This window comes from Corythoichthys intestinalis, chromosome 20 (assembly GCF_030265065.1).
Source record: "Corythoichthys intestinalis isolate RoL2023-P3 chromosome 20, ASM3026506v1, whole genome shotgun sequence".
Taxonomy (NCBI): domain Eukaryota; kingdom Metazoa; phylum Chordata; class Actinopteri; order Syngnathiformes; family Syngnathidae; genus Corythoichthys; species Corythoichthys intestinalis.
Genome location: NC_080414.1, coordinates 35,671,451 through 35,695,063, shown reverse-complemented (window position 1 = coordinate 35,695,063; position 23,613 = coordinate 35,671,451).

The following is a 23,613-nucleotide window of genomic DNA, read 5'->3' as shown; positions in this document are numbered from 1 at the left end:
AAAAAATATATATATACACTGTTCAAAAAAAAAACAAAGGGAACACTAACGTAACGTTGTAGATCAGAATTAAATGTTTTTATTTAATACTTTGTTTTTTCCATAATTGAATGTGCTGACAACAAAGTCACACAAAAATTGAATTTAAATTTGTATGGTTTGTTTTGGCAAAATATACAAGGCTTGGCACATATATGAACTATTAAAACTGTTTCTGTGTAAAAACAACATTTCAAATTGAATTGCTGGAGTAACTCAAGTTTTCCGTGTTATAAATGATTAAAATGCGCCTGAGCATGCATTAAAAGGTGAACAGCTTGTTCAACATTTGGTTCTGGGCAATTCAGGCTTTTCATGAGTCCAAATAAAACAATACCATGAAATGAGCCATAACAGATACCTGAGGATATGTCATGAAAAAAAAGTGATCAAAATGAAATATCCTGAGTCTTGTGTTCATTCAGAAGGGATGTGAAACTCCCACTATGATAACGCAACATTAAATCAGCGTTTAATTCAAACGAAATTACTTTGAAATCATACTCAGCATTAATATCTTTATTGTGGCATAATCTTAAATTGAGATCGAGAAGTGATTCCTACAATTTCAATTGAGAATTTTGAATGATTTATCTTGCAAGTTGATCAACTTTTTTTCAACAATGTCACGGGACTACAAAATGAACCACACTGAGGAATTATAATGCAAGTTGTTTTTTACTGTTTAATTCAATTCAAAATTTGAATGCAGCAAATATATTTGATTTGACAATGCAGTGTTTTTGTCTAAATAAACTGCAAATGTAATAGGGGAAAAATGTATTCCTTATCTTTATATGAGACTGTCTAAAACGGGGGAACATGATTCAGTTTTAGCAGTGCTTTGCCTCCAGATAGGATCTAGCAATTACGGCTTTAGTCATCACTTTGATGCAGAGGTGGGAAACGGTCCTATCAGCAGAGATGCTAGATGAAAGGCAGATATTAGTCAAAGGCAAACGTAAGGCAGTTTGCATCTTACCGCAGCCACTGTTTCTGGGACTCATCACATGAAAGCCATTAATCTCAATGAAAATCTTTCTTTCAACAGTAATGTGGGAAGAATGTGTTCTTTTGACTTTGGTTACGAACAAAATAAAAGAAAAAAACAGTCTACCTCATGTGGTTGAATGATTTCTTAATCTTGTAGTTGTCATTATTAACGGTAATCCAAATAATATTACAAGTAGCCACTGGGCAGTGTTGTGTAATCTGATTACTTTCTTTCAGTAACGAGCAATCTAACGCGTTCATTTTTCCAAGCCATCTGATTAAAGTTAGTCCCTCCGTATAACCTTCAAAGTCGTTTCCAGGCTAGGGAATCGAAAAAGGATTTGAGGGGAGAAAATGTATTTAAACTTAACTATGCTAGAACAACACTAAAATCATTTTCTATTCCCTACAATGGTGTTCAACTTTGGAACAAATTAGATCCTGGAGTGACCACTCCAGGGTCGTTGGCTGTTTTTAAGAGGCGGTATAAACAAATTTTATTAAACAATTATGTTGCTGAATAAATCTCTTTTGGTCATGATAAGAACTGTACAAAAGGAGAATAATGTCTGGGTGACGAGTCAAACCTGTAAACAAAACCAAGTGTACCCCAAAAAAAAGAGGAAAAAGAAAAACAAAAAAAAATTTAAATTAAAAAAAAAAATAAAAATAAAAAAAAAGAAAGAAAAGCAAAGAAAAGAACCCAAAGCTAATGCAAACGAGACTCAACCAGACATCTGTCACAAGGACAGATAATATTTGGCTCTGTAAGCGTACAGACAGTTGATTGTTGATGGTAGTATTGTGCCATTCTGTAAAGACATGCAACTGGTCAATTGGTCACTGAGTGCTCTGGACAAGATCTTCTCTACAATGTGACCAGAACCTGGACAACGCCCATGCCCGGGAAACAACAAGTCTGGAGTTATGGAGGACAGCTGGGGAAAACTGCAGCCGCTGTGTCTGACCACTCGAAGTTGAAGACATCGAGGATGTGTATCTTTTTGTTGCGCTGCTGGCTTTGATTCTTCTGCAGGGGCTCGGAGCCCACTTGATTCGTCGGATCATCATGAAAGTACTGGAAAGCCAAAGGAGATTAGTGGAATTGGCCTCTACTGTCGTTAGCGCTATCGCTGGAGTGCACACCAGCCTCAACAAGGCCTGTGATGAGTATTACAGGTGAAGAACGACCTAGCTGCATCCAACACTGCCACAACCAGAATGGTAATGAAAATGACTACGGAGCTGCGAAAACTTGGAGCTGAGTGTTCGTCGGAATGCAGCAAGGAATGAAAACTGCGACTAGGATTAAATCGACGAAAGGTGGTAGCGGACACGGCCTGCCATCGGTCCTCAGCTATTCCCTATCTTCTGGATCAAATCAACAGAATGAACTAACCTCTGAATTATGAACTAATCTACTGGATTTAATCAACATAACGAACAAATCGCCGCGATCGACAATGACTATTGGGAAAATGAACGATCAAGGGGAGGGAAAAAAAAAAAAAACTTGTAATCACAATCTGAAATGTCAAAATTGTTATTCAATAATTCTGCGTCCTATGGTATACTGGGGGCGGGATTCAATAAGCTTCGGCTTCTCCCATCAGCCCTTTGCTTTTCGGGTTGAACTAAATGTAAACACAAATGAATGCTGTATGTTTGTTTGGATCTGTCACGCCTGAAAGAAAAATAACGAAAGAAAGAAATTTTCCTTAGTGCCTGTGCGTTACTATTTTGTTGTTGCCTCTTATTCTATGTAGAATGAAGAATACTGTAGTCATGTACGAGGAACATTTAAATAGAAAATACTGCTTGTTTGGGAGTGACATCACAACTCACATTTTCACATCGGGAAAAAAAAACGAGTTACGTGTATTACCATGCGAGCGCTGTCTGCCACGGCAGTCAACAACATAGCCTCGCTGCCTCGTCAAAATGCTAACAGTAAAAGGCAGGAGATACCACAAACGGCTGCATTTTATCGCTGGAAATACAGCCATTACTTCACATTTCTGCCCAGTAAAGATGACAATAATATCTCCGCGCATTGTAAACTTTGCGCTGGCTCAAAAACATTGTCCACTGCAAAAAACTCAACATCCAATTCAAGGAACCATTGGAATTACAGCACAACACGACAAAACTCGAAACAAAGCCTATAGGTTACGAGACAGCCAGCACTACAGTTTGTAACCCACCTTTATGTACATTTTATAGTTATAGTTTGTAACCATAGGCGGAGTTTGACTTTTGAGGGAGTGTGGGGCACAATATGTTGATGACTCTGAAACAAAAGTCAAAATTTTGGACAAACCTCATCATTTTTGCGTTTTTTATATTTTCACTACTATTGTAAATTCTCACTGAAGACATCAAAATTATGAACGAACAAGTGGAATGGCAAAAAAAAAAGAGAAAAAACTGAAAACAGGTTTTATATTGTACATTCTTCAAAGTATCCACCTTTGAGATGTGTCCAAACTTTTAGCCTATATACACTCAAAGGCCACTTTATTAGGTACACCATGCTAGTAATGGGTTGGACCCCCTTTTGCCTTCAGAACTGCCTCAATTCTTCGTGGCATAGATTCAACAAGGTGCTGGAAGCATTCCTCAGAGAGTTTGGTCCATATTGACATGATGGCATCACACAGTTTGTGCAGATTTGTCGGCTGCACATCCATGATGCGAATCTCCTGTTCCACCACATCCCAAAGATGCTCTATTGGATTGAGATCTGGTGACTGTGGAGGCCTTTTGAGTACAGTGAACTCATTGTCATGTTCAAGAAACAAGTCTGAGATGATTCCAGCTTTATGACATGGCACATTATCCTGCTGAAAGTAGCCATCAGAAGTTGGGTACATTGTGGTCATAAAAGGATAGACATGGTCAGCAATAATACTCAGGTAGGCTGTGGCATTCCAATGATGCTCAATTGGTCCCAATGGGCCCAAAAAGTGCCAAGAAAATATTCCCCACACCATTAGACCACGACCACCACCAGCCTGAACCGTTGCTACAAGGCAGGATGGATCCCTGCTTTCATGTCGTTGACGCCAAATTCTGACCCTACCATCCGAATGTCGCAGCAGAAATCGAGAGTCATCAGACAGGCAATGTTTTTCCAATCTTCTATTGTAATTTCGATGAGCTTGTGCAAATTGTAGCCTCATTTTCCTGTTCTTAGCTGAAAGGAGTGGCACATGGCGTGGTCTTCTGAAGCTGGAGCCCATCTGCCTAAAGGTTCGACGTACTGTGCATTCAGAGATGCTCTTCTGCCTACCTTGGTTGTAACAGATGGTTATTTGAGTCACTTTTGCCTGTTAAATCAGTTCGAACCAGTCTGGCCATTCTCCTCTGACCTCTGGCATCAACCAGGCATTTCCACCCACAGAAATGCCGCTCACTGGATATTTTTTCTTTTTCGGACCATTCTCTATAAACCCTAGAGATGGTTGTGCGTGAAAATCCCAGTAGACCAGCCCTTCTGGCACCAAAAACCATGCCACGTTCAAAGTCACTCAAATCACCTTTCTTCCCCATACTGATGCTCGGTTTGAACTGCAGGAGATTGTCTTAAACCATGTCTACATGCTTAAATGCACTGAGTTGCCGCCATGTGATTGGCTGATTAGAAATTAAGTGCTAACGAGCAGTTGGACAGGTGTACCTAATAAAGTGGCCGGTGAGTGTATATATATATATATATATATATATATATATATATATATGTATATATACATACATACAGGGGCGGACTGGGACTAAAAAGCAGCCCTGGACTTTGACTCAGCCCAGCCCATAAGAATCGCTATACGAAGGGAAACACAGACCCCATAGGGGGGTCCGGGAACATGCCCCTCCCGGGAGAATTTTTTTTTTTTTTTTTTACATTTTATTGTAAAATGCACCAATTTCGTGCACTTTGAGAGAAAAATGAAGAAAATGTGTCTAGACTGTGACTGTCTGACTACGGGCGCTCAAAGTACTGCAAGGCTGAACTGGAGTTGGATTCATTTTCTGTACTAGCTCTATGATCAACCTGAATAAACAAATGAAAGAATTTATTTTTCAAAGCAAGTTTTACGTATCCAATTGATTATAATATATCTCTATAGATCTCTGTCTATAAAATGACTTAATTGTTTATGCCATAATTCAGTGGTCTCCAAACTATTCCACATAGGGCTGCGGCGGGCGCAGGATTTCATTCCAACAAAACAAGACAAAACCTCTGCACCAATCTGGTGTCTTACAAGTGTAATCAGTTGATTGCAGTCAGGTGCTGCTTGTTTTAGCAGAAACTTCATTGGTTAAACTGTCGGTACTCGATCGGTTAAAACAAAAACCAGGCCCCACAGCGGCCCTTGAGGACCGGTTTGGAGACCCCTGCCATAATTAATCTTGCCATACAAATAATAAATTTCAATGAAAATACAATACACATTTCAAGACAAATCCTGTATACATAAACTTCATTGGAAAGTATTAACCAGAAAACAAAACGATATATAAATGATTAATAATGTATATAACATCAATTTAACTACCTAAACTTTAAAGTAAAACCATTCATTTTATTAATATTTTGTTATATTTCTTCTGAATTAATATTGCTATGCTGCGTGTGCATACATTGTTTTATGGCTAAAATATTTTTTCTTAGGAGAGGGATAGTAGGACTAGCATACTGTAACTTGTAACGGGTACATCGACTAGCTGGCACTAACCCTTTAATTGTCATTTATTTGATTTAAAATGTAGCTACCTGATGGATAACAATTGCCAGTTTACAGAGCAAGTAACCCTCTTCATCCCAATTTACTTGCCCTGCGCTTGTCTGGGGAACTTCCAACAGTTTATCGTTGCCCCCTCCCTCTTCTTTTCTCTCTCCCAGCACCGTCTGCACGTCAGAGCGGCTGCAGCTCCCTCTCACCATCGCCGGGAGCTGAGCTGTTGTTACCCGACGTGGCCGTTGCAGCCAGACTGCTGCTTGCGAAAATATTTGTCGATTTATGACATTTTAATGCTTCACTCTCCAGTTTCTTTAATTTTTTCTCTCTAACCTTCTCCGCGCCACCCTGCTCTTTTCAGTTTTTTTGCCACCACCATCCATATTGTGCATTAACACTCGTCGCTATTTTGCTTCCACAAGGAAGGAACCAATGAAGGCTACTCTGTGCTTTCGTCGTTCCTAGTCTATCAGATTGGCGGTGAAAAGCCAGGCGCATTGCTGCCACCTGTCGGATTGGATGCGAACTGTAGATAATCAGAGGATAGGGGGGATAAAAACAGTGATGCATAATGAATGGCGGCCGCCGGCCGTCCAGGGCACCGGCCGTTCTGTGATCCTCCAGAACCCACAGATTACCAGTCCGCCCCTGCATACATATATACATATATATATATATATATATATATATATATACAGTGCCTTGCAAAAGTATTCGGCCCCCTTGAATCTTGCAACCTTTCGCCACATTTCAGGCTTCAAACATAAAGATATGAAATTTAATTTTTTTGTTAAGAATCAACAACAAGTGGGACACAATCGTGAAGTGGAACAACATTTATTGGATAATTTAAACTTTTTTAACAAATAAAAAACTGAAAAGTGGGGCGTGCAATATTATTCGGCCCCTTTACTTTCAGTGCAGCAAACTCACTCCAGAAGTTCAGTGAGGATCTCTGAATGATCCAGTGTTGTCCTAAATGACCGATGATGATAAATAGAATCCACCTGTGTGTAATCAAGTCTCCGTATAAATGCACCTGCTCTGTGATAGTCTCAGGGTTCTGTTTAAAGTGCAGAGAGCATTATGAAAACCAAGGAACACACCAGGCAGGTCCGAGATACTGTTGTGGAGAAGTTTAAAGCCGGATTTGGATACAAAAAGATTTCCCAAGCTTTAAACATCTCAAGGAGCACTGTGCAAGCCATCATATTGAAATGGAAGGAGCATCAGACCACTGCAAATCTACCAAGACCCGGCCGTCCTTCCAAACTTTCTTCTCAAACAAGGAGAAAACTGATCAGAGATGCAGCCAAGAGGCCCATGATCACTCTGGATGAACTGCAGAGATCTACAGCTGAGGTAGGAGAGTCTGTCCATAGGACAACAATCAGTCGTACACTGCACAAATCTGGCCTTTATGGAAGAGTGGCAAGAAGAAAGCCATTTCTCAAAGATATCCATAAAAAGTCTCGTTTAAAGTTTGCCACAAGCCACCTGGGAGACACACCAAACATGTGGAAGAAGGTGTTCTGGTCAGATGAAACCAAAATTGAACTTTTTGGTCACAATGCAAAACGATATGTTTGGCGTAAAAGCAACACAGCTCATCACCCTGAACACACCATCCCCACTGTCAAACATGGTGGTGGCAGCATCATGGTTTGGGCCTGCTTTTCTTCAGCAGGGACAGGGAAGATGACTAAAATTGACGGGAAGATGGATGCAGCCAAATACAGGAACATTCTGGAAGAAAACCTGTTGGTATCTGCACAAGACCTGAGACTGGGACGGAGATTTATCTTCCAATAGGACAATGATCCAAGACATAAAGCCAAATCTACAATGGAATGGTTCAAAAATAAATGTATCCAGGTGTTAGAATGGCCAAGTCAAAGTCCAGACCTGAATCCAATCGAGAATCTGTGGAAAGAGATGAAGACTGCTGTTCACAAACACTCTCCATCCAACCTCACTGAGCTCGAGCTGTTTTGCAAGGAAGAATGGGCAAGAATGTCAGTCTCTCGATGTGCAAAACTGATAGAAACATACCCCAAGCGACTTGCAGCTGTAATTGGAGCAAAAGGTGGCGCTACAAAGTATTAACGCAAGGGGGCCGAATAATATTGCACGCCCCACTTTTCAGTTTTTTATTTGTTAAAAAAGTTTAAATTATCCAATAAATTTTGTTCCACTTCACGATTATGTCCCACTTGTTGTTGATTCTTGACAAAAAATGAAAATTTTATATCTTTATGTTTGAAGCCTGAAATGTGGCGAAAGGTTGCAAGGTTCAAGGGGGCCGAATACTTTTGCAAGGCACTGTGTATATACATATATATATATATATATATATATACACACACACACAGTGGGGAGAACAAGTATTTGATACACTGCCAATGGGTTTTCCCATTGGCAGTGTATCAAATTGTACTTGTTTTATCTAACATCTAACTTCATTGACTAATTAAACCCCAGCTAACTCAAAGATTATGCCTTTTGTGAACATTTCAATTACATGCGATGACTTTTTTCTGTTATTATTTTTGTTGAGGCAGCAAAAGGAGAAACATTTGTAAAAAGTAACTGATAAGTTACTTTTAAAGTAGTTACTTAGTTGCTTTGACAGTAAAGTAATCAGTAAAGTAACTAGATTATTTTTGAGGTGTAATCATTTATTAAATTACTTTTTTAAGTAATCCTTGAAAACACTGGACATACTCGACTTAAACGATTCCGACTTTACAACGCAGGAGTCTCGTCCGCCATTTTGTCGCCAGTCGTTTTTTTTTTTTTTTTTTTTTTAGTCCTATAAACAGTATCTTATTGTACCCCACAGTATCTTTATTTTTTAACTTTACTTTATTCATTACTTACTTACTAAATGTGAAGTTGTTCAGATGTACAGACAGCAAACGATCGTGCTTTTTGAAGCTTGTTACTTTCTTCACATTTGACAATGAATAAAGCTGTAGCACACATATGTACACTTACTGTATGTTCAAAATGAAACACATTTTAACAATAAAAAACCTGACACAAAACAATTGGTGGTCAAACATCTATCTAGTCTGATTAACATGTAAATTTAGCAGTTTAAATTAGCGTAAATTGCCTAACAAAACTCCCCTAGCTTAAATGCTCCGAATGCTAACGTATTTACAATTCTCTTAGCAAATCGCTCAAATGTAACTCCACAAAATGTAGCTGTAAACCTAATTACAAATGCATAAACGAACATATATTAGCTGAAACAACTTACAGCCTTATGTAGACCAAACCAGAGCGCAGTTATCCTTTATCGATGTCAGACATCTGAGTCTGTTTCTCAGTCATATTAGGCGACAGTTCAGCCAGATCCAACGCTGCTACCAGATGGCAGTGTATCCTCCACCATTAAACATAATACAGTAATTTTGGACTTTTGAATAGTTATTTTTTACGGGTACTTAAAGGGTTAATACCCACTTACGCGGAAATTCGGGTTACGTCACCAGCGTAGGAGCGGAACTTGTTCGATTACTTGTATTTTGTATGTTTGAAACATTTTCCACTGCCTTAGGAAATAAGGATAGGGGAAATGATCCATTTCTAGGTAAAAATATCATCAGAAAAGGCCATTTTCATTCCTGTAGTGTAAATTAAATTGTGTTTTGTGGTGAGTCAATGACAATATGTGCTTGTCCAAAACAGTTTATGGAGGAATAATTGAGCCTTTCGATTTCAGCCAAGCAGTAAGTGGCCACACAGATGCGTGACGTGACTACTCAATTGGAGTTATGCTGGTTCATCTCAGTTTGCCAACTATAAGAGTAGGTTTTCCAGCTTCATCGTAAATATTCAGAAAGCTCAAACTCATACATTCCTTTTGGCTGTAGTCCAGCTCTTCTAAGACATTTTGTCAATTCGTAGACATTAAGTCTTTTTGTCTTATTTGGGGATAAAGTCAAAGCTCCTCATTTTCCATCCATCACAAAAATGAGTGGAAATTAGCTTCTTTGTTATTTATATGCCTTGTTAATAAGTGTGTTACAGTATAACAGCGTTACGAACGGCGTTATTCTTTTTTCAGTAATGAGCAATCTAATTAATCACTTTTCCCATCTTTGCAACACCATTACCGTTACTGAGGATGTGAAGGAGCGCGTTACTACAATTGGTTTGATTGAAGTTGTCTGGTTTTGTCACACGTCTGCCTGCCTGTCTGTCTTGGAAGGTGCAGAGCGGGAGGAGGGAAGGGGAAGTGGCGCAGATGATGATTGACTAGGTGGCTCGGAGTGTTAGCATAGCATTCGTGTTCTCATTAGCATTTAGCGTGACGAGTGTCATCTTAAATTCTTAGCCAACATTTTTTTACATACAGTTCGTGGTGCCCATGTGGGTACAATTATTTGAAAATAATGTAATGTTTTCCTACTGAGCGTGCATTGTCATCACCGAGTTGGTGTTGTCCTAGTAAACGCTACAATATACTGTATATATGGCGGAAAACACAGAGAAGACTGAAAAAACAGTTTCTGCTCTTGCACTCCTCTTTAAAATAAACTGCTGTATTTTAAGCCAAAAGAACTGTTGTATTTGAGATAACAGTATGTCTTTATGCTGCTATGGCAGATTCATGGCGCATTAAGCCCCGGACTATTTTTAATTTGTCCGTTTTACCCTGGAAACCCCCGTTTACAGACGTCGCGCAACCGCTTTTGTTTCAACCCAGCCATGTAACGATGGTAATTAATTATATTTATTATTCAATATTCATTCATTCATCCATTTTCCATGCCGCTTTTCCTCACAAGGGTCGCGGAGGTGCCGGAGCCTATCCCAGCTAACTACAGGCAGAAGGCAGGGCACACCCTGAACTGGTTGTCAGAGCACAACGAGACATGCAACCATTCAAGCACACACTCATACCTACGGACAATTTAGAGCGTTCAATCAGCCTACCATGCTTTTTTGGGATGTGGGAGGAAACCGGAGTTCCTGGAGGAAACCCACGCAGGCGCGGGGAGAACATGCAAACACCACACAAGAAGGCCGGAGCCCGGGATTGAACCCTTGATCTCAGAACTGTGAGGCGGATGTGCTAACCACTCAGCCGCCTATTATTCAAAATGTTTGTCATTTTTAGCTTAGAATCATTAATTGATGTCCAATATTTCGTTTAAAAAAACAAAAAAAAAAGACTTAAATTATTCATTCGCATATTTTTAAACTATTTAACAAATTACGTCACAATGAAATAAATGGTGTCTGCAAAAAAGTCACGGATATCTACCTCATAACTATAGCTTAATTGTTTTTTTTTGTTGTTGCTCTCGCATTTTCTCCGATATGTTTGATGATAAATAATCGATCCAAACAAAGAAAAACTGAAAAACAACGTTTAAAAGGGTAAATATATGAAAACGAAAATCTCAACCACTCCTCGATGTCTGCGATTGCTGCATCGCGACCCTTGTTATATTCATTGGCGGACTTGGCAAGTTTGGGGCCTAAGGCGAACATATTCAGGGGCCCTCTTCATGGGTCAGGGGTTAAAAAGGTGAGAAGGGTGTGGAGGAAATAAGTTCTGGTACATTAGGGCTGTCCTAATGATTTCTCCTGATTAGTCAGTTTTACGATTAATCGACTAATCTAATAATTTTCTTTTTTTTTTTTACTAATTTAGCAATGAAATTTTTGTTGACGCTTATTAATTCACAAAAGTGTTTTGGAACACTTAAATTCATTATTAAAGTACAAATAATCATGTAAATAACAATAATTAATCACATACAGTGAGGTTAAATGCTGATAGCATTTACTAGTGCAAAAGAATGGAAAGTAAACAGATTCAGAACACTGACTTTGCCTTTCCAGCATTAGTCAAAACAAAACTTTAGAAACAATTCGAGCAATATAATTATAGTATACTACTATATATAATAGTAGTATAATAATTATAATAATTATTCATTGCCAATCATATTTGTCATGAAGAGTTTCATTTGAAAGCTATTCTTAGTGTAGAATCTGTATTATGTAGTCTTTACTCAACATATTATAATATTATTTCTGAAGTATGTGGGATTAACTCCAGAAATCATTATTTATATGACGAATATGACGTGCTTTTGCTGTTAATCAGCTGTTGAGTGTTATTGTATGACTGATTGGAACTGTACTGCATTGTTTCGCCACAGGATGTGCTGTCGTGTATTTTATGTTCGGTGTGAAGAAGAAGAATAAAGTTAAAAGAGGCATTAAAGACCTATTCTCAACTTCTCCCTCCCTGCACTTTGGCTCTCATGGAGAGCACGTTCGCTCATGTGTTCGAAATAAACGATAGCCGACGTGCAAAGTAGCAAGTGAGCTGTAAAAATAGCGAGCTTAGTGGCGTGAAAACCGCGGGAGAGCTAAGTGAAGCTAACGAACAGCTAAGTGGAGCTAAGCGATGCTAAACGGCGCTAAATAAAGCTAAGCGACTGATACTCAGTCCGTCGTCGTAGAACAGTCCATTGTAGTGAGTGTGTGTGTGTGTGTGGGGGGGGGGACTATAAATGCAGCATTCAAGTGGCTTTCTTTTTTTGTTTTGTTATTTGTTTGTTTGGTGTGCTGACATAATTATACATGATGAATAGTTGGGGGTGCTGCTGGCTCCGGTGGCCCAAGCCATTGCTGGTTGGGGCAAGGGCAGCTGGTTGGGGGCCTAAGGCGAATGTCTACTTCGCCTGAATGGTAGATCCGCCTATGGTTATATTACCATGTTTCACCCATAAAATCCCCCAAAAATCCGGCAGTGGCCATTCACAGCTGTGTCGTGACACTCAATGATACATGCTACATGGCGTTTTTGGATCGAAACAAGGTAAGTACACGATAATATCTCGTTAAAATCATGGCGTCTTTCATTCTGCTTTTTCATGCTCTCACCTCCAAATAAGGTTTCGCTGTTTATTTATTTATTTTTTTCAAGTGCCCTCCTGTCCAAAACTTTTCTTCCCCCAGGAAATTAAGATTTTAAGCTTTCCAATAATGTATCACACATGAATATCGGACAATTTTGAAAGTTGGCCAAATTGGGTGTCTCAGAGCGGAACTTCAAGTCACCTGAGTGTTTTCCGCCATATCTTCTTTCAAACCATAAAAAAATGGTCTCTTGCCCTAAACTTTTCTTGAAATGCATATCCATGAACCTTTTGTGATGTATTTTTTATTTTAAAACATTAGAGCAAAGACAGGAGAGGCAGGAGATTCAGAACCTCCCCTGCACCTTTTTGAAACAAACAAGAGCACACAGCAAAGAGACCTGCATATATGAAGAGCTAAGATGAGGAAATATGACGAAGCGTATGTAGTGTTTGGCTTTGACTTTTAATACAGTGCGAGATGAGGAATGACCATTCTGTTTACTGTGTCTTAAAATGTTTGCAGCGGACAGCAGGAAGCCAAATCAATTAGGACGTCACTTAAAGACCCCAATAATATTGATTGGCAGCTTGATTTTTTTTTCAGCAAAGACATGCCGAATACTGTGAACAATCGTCCTGCTTTGTCAGTGTGACATCAGTAAACCAGCGGGCACTGTTAGCATCATATAAGGAAGTTGCTCAGTGCAAAATAACCCCCACCATAGCAAAGCAGCTGATACTGCTTGCAACAAAAATAAAAAAATAAAAACAACTAAGAAGCACTGGTGTAGCCCAAAGTAGCAGATTTATTAGTATAGTATTATTTCTTCTTCACAAATTCGCTTAAGTATAAAGTAGAGTGTGGTAAAACTACTCTTAGAAGAACATTTTTCTCAAAACGTTACTCAAGAAAATGCACCATAGTAAATGTAAAGTGTAAAACGTAACCCTTCAGTATGTTTGTAGCAGTGACGTGCGGTCAGGGGAGGCAGGTGAGGCAGAGCCTCACCTGTCATCATGACAAAAAAATAATTATAGCATCAAATTTATATTAATATTTGTCCATTGCTCTTTATTTATGACTCATTTCAAACATTTTTTATAGTCAAAATCGCTGAATTTGCCTATTTCCTGTTCAAATAAAGAAATGAAACGAGAGGTGCGGCAGCAACGAGTAAAGCCTCACCTCTGATTGCGCAATCCTTAACAAACTGGGTTGATACATGGAATTGGAGCATGCTGGTTGCCGTACATCTGCATGTCGCCATTATAATGTTTCCAGATACGTTTATTTGACCTGATTTTCCTCAGTCTGGCTAATGTCTTTAACCCTTAAAGTTTAATGTTTGTTAGCGACATAATTAGTTTTGCTGATGGGAAATAAAACCGCAGTGAAAAGACACAGGCTGCGGCAGATAGTACTCTGCCGCACTGCAAGAGGGCGTACGTGAAACTGGACTTTCCGTTAAAAGTGGACGCGGTTAACACAACGCCGGAGCTAAAAGGTTTGCTTCAAACTACGGGACAGAGGATAACTCGCGCTTTTCAAACGGACTGGTACACCCGAAAAGACTGGCTATGTGGCTGTCCTTCGAAAAATCGCCTTTGCTGCTTTCCCTGCCTTTTCTTCTCAACTTGTGCCAATGTCTGGACTAACACGAGATATTGTGACATTAAAAAACTACCACGAAGCCTCAGCAAACATGAGAGCTCGACCACTCACATTCAAAGCCTGTTTGCTTTAAAAACTTTTGGAAGCTCAAGGATCGATTTGGCTTTGACGAACAGCGGAAGCTCAACGGTAGCATCCTCAAAAGCTAAGGTAAAGAAAAGAGTTTGAAAGACCTCATTAATGCAACCTGCATCCTAGCTAAACAGGAGTTAACATTTCGTGGTAACGATGAGCGTGTAGCTCTTCTAAAAGTGGCATATATGTAGAACGATTACATGGTTTTGCTGAGAAAGATGAAAGGTTAGCTAGACATTTGGACACATCCACTGTGTTTTCTGGCGTGTCAAATAGAACACAGAACGATCTAATCGAAGCAATCCTCTCCATTGAGGCGGAGAGATTTTTTTTTTTAAAGTAAAGGAAAATAAGGAGGACTTTTACTAAAAGGGCGTAGGTTTGCATAGGGACGGTAGGGACATAACACTACCAACTTTTCAGCATGCTAAAATTGTCCCCACCAACTTTTAAGCAACCTTACCTTTTTTGCATGATATAATGTTCAGTTATATAGAGAATTTAGATCTTTCAATAGTTCCATATGTTGTAAGGATAGAATTGACCCTACCATTATTAAGTGAATTATTTTCACTATGTTTATGTTTGCTAATAAAAAACAGACATTTATTCAGGAAGTTTTCAAAATGTTTCTTTAGTATTTTTTGAAAACAAAGGTTTGAATTGAACAGTGTATCATCTAAACCAATGCACGTAAAAGTTATTATCAGTAGATAAGGATTTATTTTGCATTGATCATTTTGCCTATTAATTAATTAGGTTCATATACATTAGAAATGTGGCCCTTTGCCCCCTTCATCCAATCTGTTTGATCTAATTAATGTCCCGTCCCCAGCAAAAAGTGTACCTACATGCAGGTTATGCTGTTATATCGTCCCTACGAATGTTGAGGCAAAACCTATGCCCTTCCAAAGTAACACCGGTTTTTGTGGTGAAGGACAGGCGCAAGACCACAAACAGTTTTCATTTCAATCTTATTAAAAAAAAAATAAAAAAAATAAAAAAAAAGAGCTTGGACCAAGAAAAATACAATAGAATATTTAAAAACTAAATTTTGGCCTTAAATAAAATATTATTTGTGGTTTTGTACACCACTCTTTACTCTCATTTATGTTGCATTAATTATAGAATGGTGACGGCCAACACATTGAGGATGTAGAGCAAATGCATGTTATTTTCTTACTTTTACGTATCGATAATATCCGTGTGTGCCTGTTTTGTGAAGAATGCTGATGAGATATGAAATAACCAGTAGCCAATTGAATAAGCTACCCTTTTTGGTTTATATATTTGGAAATCTGACACTAAAGGAGTCAGTGCCTCACCAACCATGAACCTCACCGCACGTCACTGGTTTGTACCTTATTACAGTTTTTCTAAATTGCTTTAGTACATTTCTCTGATAAGAATTGAAATTCTCAAAACAGTTTGTGCATTTCTCAAAAGTCATCACACAAGTAGCAAAATAACATGGATTACCTGCAAAAGCCAGTTTTTTATGCAAAAATCTTAGTCTATTTCTCACCATTAAATTTATGTGTCAATGAGCATGTCAGTGCTGTCAGAATGACAAGTCCTTGTTTCATTGTGTACAGACAAGACAGTCAATTTGCTTAGTTATGCTATCAATTGAACAGTTACTCTGGTGGAAGGCTCTGATGCTCAAGATGGTGTACGTACGTTTTGATGAAAATTGCAAGTTACACCTTTGTGAGTGGGAGATTGATTGCAAGAGACTTGACACGATTCAGTTTACACTTTTACTGTTTTTACAATGTCTTGACAGACCATGTCATTGCGATAGAGAAAGCAAAGGACAGCACTGAATATCACAAAGAAAAGAAAAAGCTCAATTAGAAATGCGAACATCAGACAATCAGCACAATTAAAGTGAGTGCTACATGTCGGGATTTTTTTCCCCATTCTTTCGACACACATCTTGACGTTCCTCCCTGTTGGGCCACAAATTTTCATTCACGTCACAACGGATGTCCTTTTTTGCTGTACAGCGTGGAAAGAATCTTCTTGAATGCCTTATCCAGCCTCTGCAGGCATCCGCTGTGATGTCATTGTATGCTGCATTCATCGCATCCAAAAGAAGCATCTCCATGTGGAGAAAAATTCTTCTATGGGATTGAGGAATGGCGAGTATGGTGGGAGCATCCATACCATCCCTGATTATGTCGGAGTGGTGGAAACCCACGTTGTCCTAAACGATCACAAATTTTGGCAAGTTAAAATAAGTTACGTAAAATAATGAAAATGCTTAGAAATAAGCACACACATGTTGACATATTCTGACATGTTTATTCATTTCGCATGTAAAGACAATGACAAGACAATGCATTGAAGTCATGATTAAATGTTGTAGGTCGTGAGACTATTCAATAGAGACCCATGATAATCCATTTTGACCATCATGACAGATGCAGCTGCTAATGTAGGAAACAGCAGAGAATGGGACCAAAATATTTGCATGGACGTACAAAAAGATCAGAAACTTGTTGATAGAAATGAGAAACTGCTTTTTTGATGTGCACTAGTGATAAACTAGTAATGTGAGGATTGAATAAGTCGTTTTGAGAATTTCAAGTCTGAGCAGAGAAACGAACTATAGAAATTGAGAAAAACTAACTTCAATTCAAACCAAATGAGGGAAATGGTAGCAAAATGATTGACAAAAGTTATCCTATTTTTTAATTTCCAGTCTAAATGACATCATATCATTATTTTTATCTTTCACTACGTAGGTTAGTTGAACCTTGCCGGTTTCCCCAACCCACCCTGAGGCCCGACTGCTGACAGATGAGTGCACACATGGTGCAATAATAAACATAGTGTATGGAAGGAAACACAAAAGCGTCTCAATTTCCAGGCCTTTAAGGTAATCCATCATCTGGATGCTGACCGGCCAACTTTCACTGGCCTGACGAGTCAACACATAATCTAGTGGTGATTGTCAGGCCGTATAAAGGCTGTTTCGTGGCCCCTCCCGCGGCAGACATTGTTTCCCATTGGCTACAATAAGACGTGAAAGGATAAACAGAACAGAACTTGGCACGAGTTTGTCATCCCCCTAATGAAGTGCAACCTCCTGAGCACCGAATCCCATTTATCATGTTCTTGCTTTGCTTTTTCTGTGTGTGTTTGCATCTTTAGGACGCTTGACTGAATGTTGGATCGGCATCTTTGTGCAATTCCCACAGATTTTTGGAACTATTAGCTATAGCTGACAATTCAAAGCAAATAAGACAATTTTAGAATCCCACCTTATCCCACCCAAAATGTGTGTTGGGGTTTCATTCGGATAACTGAATGGTTGGAGTTTGAACACAACGGCACAGTGGTCATTGTTGCATGTTTAAATTCCCAGATTGTGGCAAACGTCCATGGCACACCTGTGACAGTTTCTTTCCCCAATGTTAGATTTTGACATACAGGTAGTGCTTGGTTACGAACGAATTCTGTTCTGCTGGCGACGTAACCCGAATTTCTGCATAAATCTGAATGAACCCTTTACGTACCCTTAAATACCCCCTAAATGTCAAAATAACTGCCCAAAAACATGTATTATAGGCCATATTCATAAAATAAAGTAAAAAATAAGATAGCTAAAAACATATTATTTCCCTTCTGGTAACAGCAATCCAACCATAGTTCTTCTTACAACTGACTAGGCATGTGCCGGTATGACATTCTGATGGTATGATAACCTTAAGCCAAAATATCACAGTTTCACGGTATTGCAATTACAGCTCTAAATTGTGTTACTTTGAGATATCTGGGTTTAAAGAAAACTTTCCATTGAACAGGTAGTCAAGAAGTGACTTCAAAACGCAATTATGACTTTGAATAAACCACTTAGCATAACATTTTCTGTACGCCGAGATGACGTGTCCTGGATCCACCGTGTTCCACTGTTTAGTGTCGCAGCAGATGCCCGCTTTCAGGGTGCGCGTTGTTGTGACGTCACACGTCGACCGTTAAATTTCAGATTTTTGGCGCGTCCGGTCTGCAGAGTCCGTCCCGGACCAGTACTTAACCTATCATTTGGACTGTCAGATTAATGATCTGGGCCGCATCTGGCACACTGATGTTCAGTGGGCGGGTTTGCTATGTGAATCTGGCGAGTTGAGGCTGGATCCGGCATGGAGTCACTTGCTATTGGGGAGTGATCCTCACACACTAAATGTAATTCATAGCATTAGCATAGAATTTGCTTTAGCATTAGGCTAATGCTAACGGCGAGTGTCCTATTCACCATTCGGACAATTTTTTTTTTACATACAGTTTGTGGCTTCTTGGTGGGTATAATTCATTGAAAACAATGTACTGTTTTCCTTCTGGGTGTGTATTATTTACCAAATTTACGTTGTCCTTGTAGACGCTACAATATGTGCTCGTATATCATTCGAAATAGTTGGACACCTTTATTTATTTATTTTTGGAGTAATTTTCAAAAATTTTACAGACAAAAACATATTTATTAAACGTCGACTAAAACTAGACGAAAATAGTCTTCAGTTTTCGTCAACAAAAAAATAGTCCAAGATAAAAACATTATGAGATCACTAAAATATGACTAAGACTAATGAGTATTATCATCCAAAAGACTAAGACGAAAATTAAAAGGGCTCCCAAAAACAACACTGCTGTGATGGTTAGTACAGTATATCTATAAATTTTTTAGTAACTTCTGTCACTTTCTGTTGATATCAGTTTACTTCCTGTGAATTCGGGAGCATTTCGGGGTCACTTCCAGTTGATATCGGGTCACTTCCTGTGAATTCGGGAGCATTTCGGGGTCACTTCCAGTTGATTACAGGTCACCTTCTGCCTGGAATTGGTAAATATTAGTAGTGGACCTCTTTGACAACTTACAAACTCAAAACTGCATTTTTACCATACCAATATTTTGAAAATTTGAACTAAATTGTCCGTAGGTATGAGTGTGTGCGTGAATGGTTGTGTGTCTCCTTGTGCCCTGCGATTGGCTGGCAACCAGTTCAGGGTGTCCCCTGCCTACTGCCCGTTGTTAGCTGGGATAGGCTCCAGCACTTCCGCGACCCTCGTGAGGAATAAGCGGCATGGAAAATGAATGAATGAATGAATTAAAAGTCCTACATGTGAACTTTGATCAGGTTACAGTTCTCTAATGGTTTACTCGTGTTATGGTTTATTGTATCAATGCAATACAATTACTACATGCTTTAAAATCACTACACTGTTGTAATTATTTTACTCTAGGCTAATTAAGGGCACGGGTTATTATTTACTGTACAATGGTATGAAAAAGTAAATGAACCTTTTGGAATTTCTCACATTTCTGCATAAAATCACCACCAAATGTGATCTGATCTTTGTCAAAATCACACAGATGTAAAAACAGTCTCTGCTTATAGGTTTTCATATTTTAATGAGGATAGCATACAAACAATGACAGAAGGGGAAAAATAAGTAAGTGAACCCTCTGCCTAAGAAGACTTAAAGAGCAATTGAAACCAATCCAATTTTTACCAAGCAATTAAGTCATTTGTGTGCCCAATCACTGATGAGTGGTTGAAAGCTGCCCTGCCCACTATAAAACACACAGCTGGTAAGAATTGTCTTGATGAGAAGCATTGTCTGATGTGCATTATTGCTCAGTCAAAAGAGCTTTCTGAAGACCTGCGATCGAGGTTGATTAGTATTCAGCTGAGAAAGGATAAAAAAAAAAAACATCTCTAAAGTATGGATGGTTATCAATCCACAGTCAAAGAGAAGTTGTCTACAAATGGAGAGAGTTTGGCACAGTTGCTTCTCTCCCAAGGAGTGGCCATCCACCAAAGATGACGCCGAGTTCAGCGCAGAATATTTAGAGAGTTAAAAAAGAACCCTATAGTGTCTGCTAAAGACTTACAGAAATCACTGGCACAGTCCAGTATCTCTGTGCACACATCAACTATATGTAAAACTGGCCAAGAATGGTGTTCATGGGAGAACTCCACTGAGGAAGGCACTGCTGTCTGAAAAAAACCAGGGCTGTCAAACGATTAAAATTTTTAATCGAGTTAATCACAGCTTAAAAATTAATTAATCATAATTAATCGCAATTCAAACCATCTATAAAATATTCCATAAATTTCTGTACATTATTGTTGGAATGGAAAATAAGACATAAGATATATACATTCAACATACTGTACATAAGTACTGTATTTGTTTATTATAACAATACATCAACAAGATGGCATTAACATTAACATTCTGTTAAAGCGATCAATGGATAGAAAGACTTGTAGTTCTTAAAAGATAAGTGTTAGTACAAGTTATAGAAATGTTATATTAAAACCCCTCTTAATGTTGTTGTCATAAAATTTATAAAATTTTCAATCAAAAAATAAAGTAGCAGCTCGCCATTGTTGATGTCAATAATTACACAATGCTCATTGTGCTTAAACCCATAAATTCAGTCGCACCAAAGCACCAGCAGAGGAAGACCAAAAACACAAGTAACAAGTGCACATGACACTGTGCTGTCATTTTAATCTGTTTGAGCGGGGCATGTGTGTTAATTGCGTCAAATATTTTAACGTAATTAATTTAAAAAAATACCGCCCGTTAACGCGATAATTTTGACAGCCCTAAAAAGACTTTTTTTTTCAGTTAAAAAAACAGTTAAAGCAGACACTGCTTTTTCATCTGTGTGATTTTGACAAAGATCCCCCCCCCCCCAAAACTAGTACATTTCAGAAAAATGTAATTACGTGTTTTCTCAATTTACGCAAGATTCTCTCCACTCAAATTATGCCCTAGCTAATGAAGATAAGCAGTAATACTGTGAAAAATGAATGGATTACAGTTCAACCTTGGTGGGGGTTTATAGTACTTTTTCTTTGTATTCATTGGCATGCGGAGTAATTTCCTGTCCTCTTAAATATTCTATAATTCTATAATCATATCTGTTGTTACACTGTAAAAGATATTCAAGGCAAGTTTCTTTTGTTGAGTTATTGTACATCACAACTTTGCATGCAGTTATTGATAAATTATCTGTTCCAGCTGTACCATTATGTTGTTTTGAAAAACGATTATCTATTGTTTAGTCTCTCTCACACCCCCCACCCACGCACATGCACAAAAACTGAGACACACCAAATGTTCTTGTGTGAAGGCACAACACTCACTTTCATCAACATTGAAAAATTTACCTTAAAACGTTTTAGATTAGAGTCTTTATAGTCAAGATTAGATTGTCTGAGGCAAGTTAAATCATTTGAAATGCAAGATTAATTGCCGTGGGAGTACAAAGACAAATTTTGAAAAATGTGTACGTGTCAAACCAGGCTGAAGATGTTTGATACCTTCCATATGGCTTTCAACCATTGAGCATAACCAGACACGACTTTCAGCCTAACATGGATGATTTCATTTCCAGTGGGTGCTTAACATTGCATATCGCTAAAAGTGAATGCACTGCACCGAAATTGGAAAGCTAATGCTATGAACACTAGGTTTGTTTTATTGTTTGGAAGGTTGAGGGGGTTTTCCAAAGCACAGTGACACATCCGTATTAGAAGTGCTAAATGATGAATGCATTTTCCATTTTGCAAGCTGGATGTGTTTCATGCCTTCAGCATTTACTAAGATCAAGAAGACAAAAATCATATCTAAAATCACATCATTATATCATGGATAGTCATTGTCACTGATGACCGTAGGGTGTTTGAAATGGACAGTTAAAATACAGCTGTTGTCAACAGCTGTGATGCAGTTTTAAATCTGCACTCAGCCTCCATGAACTAAGTTTTCGGTCCAACTGGGAAGAGAAATTGGAAGGGAAGTGACTTCATAGAAATAATATCGTCTCATTTCTGCTGTTGTTGTTCCAATTCTATTATTTTAAGTGATGGTTTCAGTAGATAACTAAAGACATTTATTGGCATTGTAAAGGTTTGAAAAGATGCCCCCGGTAATGAAATCTCATTCCACTTAATTGTGATTGTAAAGCTGTGTTTATTTTGTTTTATTGCTTTGCAAATGACTTTGCATCACAATAATTCCATTGTGCTACCATGCAAAACAGAAGGTCACATTATTGTTTACAATAGCTTGTCTGTGTGTGCTACAAGTTCTTATGTATCATTTTTGCAAATTATAGACTCTGGAACTACACAATAAAATGAAATGAGTTAATCTCAGTGGTACCTCTACATACAGTGTATCACAAAAGTGAGTACACCCCTTGCATTTCTGCAGATATTTAAGTACCGGTATATCTTTTCATGGGACAACACTGACAAAATGACACTTTGGCTAGGTTCATACTAAAGGGTCTCTTAATGCACAAATCCAATTTTTTTCGTGTTTTTCCGACTCGAGTGAGGCATTAACTTGACGGTCTGAACGTGACAAGTCGCATAGATCTGGTCCATTTCAAATCCGATCTGAGTCATTTTCGTATGTGGTTCAAGTCCGATCAGGGCCACATTTTTTCAGAACGTGACTGGCGGTCTGAATTGTCAAGACTCCCATATCGGACTTCATGCAGCAATTACGTCAGCAAAGAGCAAGAGGCACTGAGGACGGCAGCCATGTAGGCATTAGCTTCTAGCTTGAACTCTGCTTTTAAGCATGAAGCGGGCTTGAGTCATAAAAAAATGAAGAAAAGGATAAGCCTTACGATTTTTGGATTCTCATTCTGCGCGCCGAATAAGCAATATTTCATTACTGCACATATGGCCGAGTCGGGGATTATTAATGTCTGTTATTTGTGTCTTCTTTTTAGAAATCAAAATATGATCAGCCTGGAATGACATACAGCTAGCATGTGTAATTTGTTTTGATGCTTCCGCGCATGGGGGTATCTTTGCTGAGCGCATCTCGGACTTCAAATTAGTGCGCAGGCGTGATACTTGAACGGTTTCAATGGACAAAGGCAGTCTGAACAGGGACGCCAAAAAAAAAAAAAAAACAGATATGGCAGAAAAATCGGATTTGTGCATTAAGACCTGTAGTATGAACCTCCTAGCCTTAGACACAATGAAAAGTAGTCTGTGTGCAGCTTTTATAATAGTTAATTTATTTTACCCTCAAAATAACTCAAAATATAGCCATTACTATCTAAACCCCTGGCAACAAAAGTGAGTACACCCCTTAGTGAAAGTTGTCAACATTATCATACAACATGTCAACTGTCAATATTTTGGGTTGCCACCAC